At 30.8% G+C, this 5,405-nt stretch overlaps 1 long non-coding RNA gene across 1 annotated transcript; it reads left to right on the top strand.

The window, feature by feature from the left end:
* The first annotated feature begins 2,851 nt into the window (after positions 1 to 2,851).
* On the top strand, positions 2,852 to 5,360 carry LOC112100749. The gene is made up of 3 exons (XR_002907037.1): positions 2,852 to 3,358; positions 4,115 to 4,158; positions 4,735 to 5,360. It is a non-coding gene; the product is annotated as an uncharacterized LOC112100749 (long non-coding RNA).
* Positions 5,361 to 5,405: the final 45 nt, after the last annotated feature.

Here is a 5,405-nt window from a genome sequence, read left to right as displayed (position 1 = left end):
TATTATGCTATCGGCAAACCGATAGCGTCCAGAGAGATCCCAAAATTTTTCATGAAAATGACGAGCCGTTATATAGATATCGGCGAAGCGACAGCTTCCAGAATGCTTGTCAAGATTTCTACCCGAAAACGGTTAGCCGTTTATTGAGATAATGGTAATCCATTTTCTACTAATGATTTCGCACATTTATTTTAGTATTTGGCCACAAATAATACATTTTAAGATCATTTCATTGATCTAAAACTTTTTAAAGACCAGTTTAATGCATAATTCATGAAAGTACATGTATTTAAACAATTAAATCATACGCATATGCTATGATGATATAGAACTAAATTACATATGTTGTAACACATAGTTTTTGTACTAGAAAATGGCTGAGGATGACGAGTCAAAACCCCATCTAGTAGATATCTCAAATTAACAAACGAATTTGAAAGGTAAATATCAAATTAACATCAAAAAGCAATTGCACCTGATCTGAATTTCATACTAGAGTTTTTCTGAATGCTTTCCGTGCATATTCTTCACACAAAAACGAGCTACATGGTCAAATTATGGTTTAAAACCAGAAGAAAATATCTTGAAGAAACCAAAGATCTATGGATTTTTTGTGCTTATCACCAAATAGTAACTACATGAGTAACGTTTATTTAGGAACTTGAATATTGATACGCCGCAAATCAATTATTCTTTTGGACAGAGTTTATGTCTAGAGTCCAATGAAACGAGAATAATCAATCAGTGAATATAAATGTGTCACCTAAATAATGATGATAACGACATTACAAATCTAAGTAGCCAGAACAAAGCTAATTGTTACTTATTTAAGGCATTATGCCAATGTTGTGGGAAAGTACAAAATAAATTCATTTGTAATAGAATGTATCTTACTCAATCAATTATGAATGATGCCCATTCTGGCAAGCTATTTTATAAGAAAACATTTTCAACGAATTCCCAAAGATAATAGTCATTTCTTTTATCAAGGATATCATGCATATTACTGAAGCATGCATGTATGTTACTGAAGAATTTCCAAGCATCTCATTCTTGATAACTAATCATCATAGCAATTGCAGCTTAAGTTTTAATAAAGATTCACTTAGAAACCGGAGAGATAAATAAGTCAAAGCTTTCACAGGCAGTTTTCCATCTGGTTTTGATTGGCGTCTTTGTTTGAGGGACCTCATGAATTAATGCATGGTAATATTCTGCCTTTAATTCCTTCAGCCAGATGAAAAATTGACAGAGACAATGAGTTAGCTTTTTGTACCGACCCTACAGACGGCACCAAATGTTGATGCCGAAATCTAGTCGAGTCAATTAGCAGATTGATACTAGGCCCCTAAGTAAGCATTAAATTTACTTGGTGGGGAAATAGCTTGTCAATCGTTGAGATTGCCTTGCATCCACTTATAGATAACCTACTAAAATCTAAAATCACAAAGTATGTTAAAAGGAACCAAAAGTTTTTCCGGTGTTAACCTTTCAACGCTCAAGTGAGTTTATGGATTTACTAAAAAAGTAAATTTGTAGTTTCACATGTAGTTGAAATGATGATGATGATGATACAGGTGATGAAATGGATGGTGAATATTCATAATCATAATGTAAATATTAGGATGATGATGATGAGGTTTTATTTATCTTATTCTTGGTTCTCTTCTTTATGCCTTAGAGAGATCGAGAGCTCGGTTCGTTAATGGTCTCACCATAGTCGCTTCCCCTTTTCTATCGTGTTGGCTTCCTCTAATTGACTAGGGCTTGGTCAGGGTAGTTTAGTCACTGCATCTTACAAGTAAAATGGTTGGTTGAGAAAAATAAGGAGAGCACGTCCACTTGGGCAAATTCCCCCAAAAATTCTTTTTTCTTTATTAATTCCTCTCTCTTTTTATCACCAAACAACAACAACAACAACAACAACAACAACAGTAATAATATTAATGACACAAGGAATTTAAGAAAAAATTGAAATTCATAAAACTCAACTTTCTTATTGAAGTCTTCAAAAAAAAAAAATTCTTATTCAAGTTTTCTACAAATAAAATTATTTCTACTAATAACATATATATCGGTTATGTAACCTCTGATTCTCTTAGGATTTGAACATAAATGGTCAACAAAAATTAAAAAAAATTATTTGAAAAGCAATGGACCAAGGCCCAAAGTGGAACATAGTGGGCCCAACTATGTATTACTAGTTTGTTTCACTCAAATTTAACAAAAATGCATGTACAATTTCAAAGTTGTTTATTATGTTTATTTTGCATGATTAGATTATAATTTCATTTTATTCTGTAGCAATACAAAACCATAGCTCCCTTGGTCTTCGATCTTATTTTATTATCTGCTATAGAAAGCTGATATGCTAGTAATTTATATATTATTTTTATGTTTTCTTAACTCAATTTTAAGTTAAATTATATTTTATTATATTAATTTTTATTTTAATCTTCATATTTTGTTATTGTATTTTATTATATTAATTTTATTTTAATCTTCATATTTTATTATTGTAGAATATTAGGAATATTCAAGTGAAAGGAAGCTTAAAAAGGAAACAAATTGGCATTTAGGGAAATAATTGTGGATTGTGAAAGAAAAGAAGAAAGAATAATGCTTAAAGGATAATTATTAGATTTAGCACCACATAATGTTATAGATTCATTGGCTAATTGTACAAGTCACGTGAATGATTACATAAAGCATTGGCATTTGATTCACGTGCATGGGCTAAGAAAGTGGGCTAGGTTTGTTTCATTTTAAATCCTTTTGATTTAAGGATTCGTGGGCTGAGCAATAATATAAAACGGAGGAGAAGCAAAACCGAGAAAAAAAAGATAAGGGCAGCTGCAAAAAATTGGAGCCAAGAAGAGAAAAAAAGAATAGAGCAGCAGCTGCAAATCTTAAGCCAAAGCCGAGAGTAGCATGAATAAGGAGGAGGAGGAAGATGCATTAATTTTTGAGTTTTTCTTTCTCTCTTCTCGATTATTTTGCTTGAATGTTCCTAATTAAATTTATGGATTCTTTTTATATTCCCATGAACTAGTTTATTTTACTAGGGTTACTATAATACCACAAATCTTCTAAGGATATTTAAGTCTTTTTAGTTTTTAGTGATCCCTTTTACCCTAGTATAAATAGAACAAGATATCTTTTTCATTATGAGAGAGGAAGAAGGAGAAATCGGCTAAGACAAAAAAAAAATGACAAAAAAAGGAGAGAGAGATGGAGAGAAAAGAAAAGAAAAAGAAAAGAAGAAAATATTCTTCTTCTTTGTTCAGTCATGACAACACATGAGATCAAATTGCATAATTTGAATTGGGTATTATTGAGAGAAGATTTGGATTTGGAGGTAAGTTTTAATTCTTGGTTTTTATTAATTTGTTATGGAGAAGTATGATTGCAATAGAAGTAGAAACTTAAGATTTTGCAGAAATATGCTGACAGTGAATTATTACGAAAATCTTAGTAATTTGTACAAATTGATTTTGATTTTGATTTTTGGATATGTTAAACTAGACATCGTCTAGAATGTTTTGAAACTTGTTTCAAGTTAATCGGATAAGATTTCAATTAGTTACGATTTTTCAAATTCAAGTCTGAAAACCTGAAAATTTCTGATTTCAGTGCATAACGTGAATTACGAAATTATTTTTACCATAGCTAGACTTCTTCAAATATTATGAAATTTGGGCCAATGATTTTTATATATGTCTAGTATTATTCGGGAAATTTTCATGATTTTATGATAAAGCAATAAATGGTTTTGTATTTTTAAAGCAAGTGTGTTCAAAACAGAAAATTATTTGACTGTATTAATGATGTCTGAAACGTCAATTATTTTCAATAGTTTTTGAAGGAATTATGTTATGAAATTTTTATCAATGAGCTTTCAATGTGTCAGCATATGGTCTGTAAAATTTGAGATTTTTCCAATAAGAGAATAATTTATTAAAAATCAGAGAATATAGACTGTTCTGTTTTGAGGGCCAATTATTGAGAACATTGAGGTTGAGCTTAGGAGATGTTTAAATTGAGATATTTGAGGACATTAGAGTTTATGATTGAGATTTGATTATGTCTTATGAGGATTTATTGATGATTTTAGGTTGACGGTATCAGTACGTATTTTTTACATGAGGATGCCAAAAGGTAAGTAAACTAGACTTTAAAACGAATCACAATAAACAATATATATGTTTGACTTCTATGAAAAGCCTATTTTGATATGTACAAATATAGATTTATATGTCTCTGCTCATGTGTTTATATGATGTGTTATTAAGTATTGGGCGTGATTATGCACATAGGCATGTGTATGTGTGATGGTTCATTGGCATGAGCACGAAAATGCATTGAGTTTATGAATGAGAAAGTGGATTTTAGCAAACAAAATTTCTGTTTTATGAGATTTTGCATTGGGGGCCACCTCTTGAAGTTGTGTGGGGGCCACCTCTTGAGGGACAGAACGCCGCAAAGTGCCACGCATGGTGCAAAGTGCCACGCGCAGCACAAAGTGCTACAATTGCAGAATATGTATTTCATTGAAAGAAAATGAGAAAGTTTGAAAGCGAAAAAAAGAGATTTTTATGAATTTGTTTTACAGTATTTCCAAAAGATCATGGCATATCATCTATTGCATTATGTATAAGTATGTATATATTTTCATATAAGAAAAACTAGTTTGCTTACTGGGTTTTGTACTCATTATAGTTTATTGTGATTTAGTTTCCAGAAGTCATGATTAATTCGTGATGAGTGAGAAGATGGATTTGAATTGAGGATGGTAGATGGTTTGGTTAAATTTTTAAGGTATTCGGCTGGCTTTTGTTTTTGAGGCTTGAATTTTATTGTTTGTAAAGAGTTACTTAAATTCATATGTGAGTTGTGAACATATTTGCCCTCGTAGTTCGGGCTGGGGTGTTACAGTTACGATGTAGCCTAACTATAAAGATTGAATTCTATAAATCTGTGGTATTTTTAATTTATTATTCCATGATTGAGTGTTCATTATTGTGCTTAATGCTTTTAAATATCTGGCCAATATTTAAATGACTTGAGGATACATAATGAGATCGAGAGGAGATTTATGTATTTTTACTCTGTGTAATGTATGCCATGAATTGAACGAAAGACAGAGATATGCCAACGTGATTCATGCAGTTTTTTTAAGAATTTCCATAGAGCTTAATATAATTTTGCATATTTAAATTCACATAGAGATAATGGTGGGTTAATATGTGAAAGTATTTTTAATATTACTCGAGAGAGGATATTGAAGATGGAGGATTAAATTAGATTAGTTGTGGTGAAATCAGATATCCTAGTATTTTAATCTCTTGGTGATTTCTATTATTGCCTGCATATTTATTTAATTTTTAGTTATTTTATTTTAATCT

The sequence above is a fragment of the Citrus clementina genome, unplaced genomic scaffold (assembly GCF_000493195.1).
Source record: "Citrus clementina cultivar Clemenules unplaced genomic scaffold, Citrus_clementina_v1.0 scaffold_2, whole genome shotgun sequence".
In the NCBI taxonomy this organism is placed as follows: Eukaryota; Viridiplantae; Streptophyta; class Magnoliopsida; order Sapindales; family Rutaceae; genus Citrus; species Citrus x clementina.
Note: the sequence above shows the minus strand (reverse complement) of the source record. Positions and strands in the feature narration are given on the sequence as shown.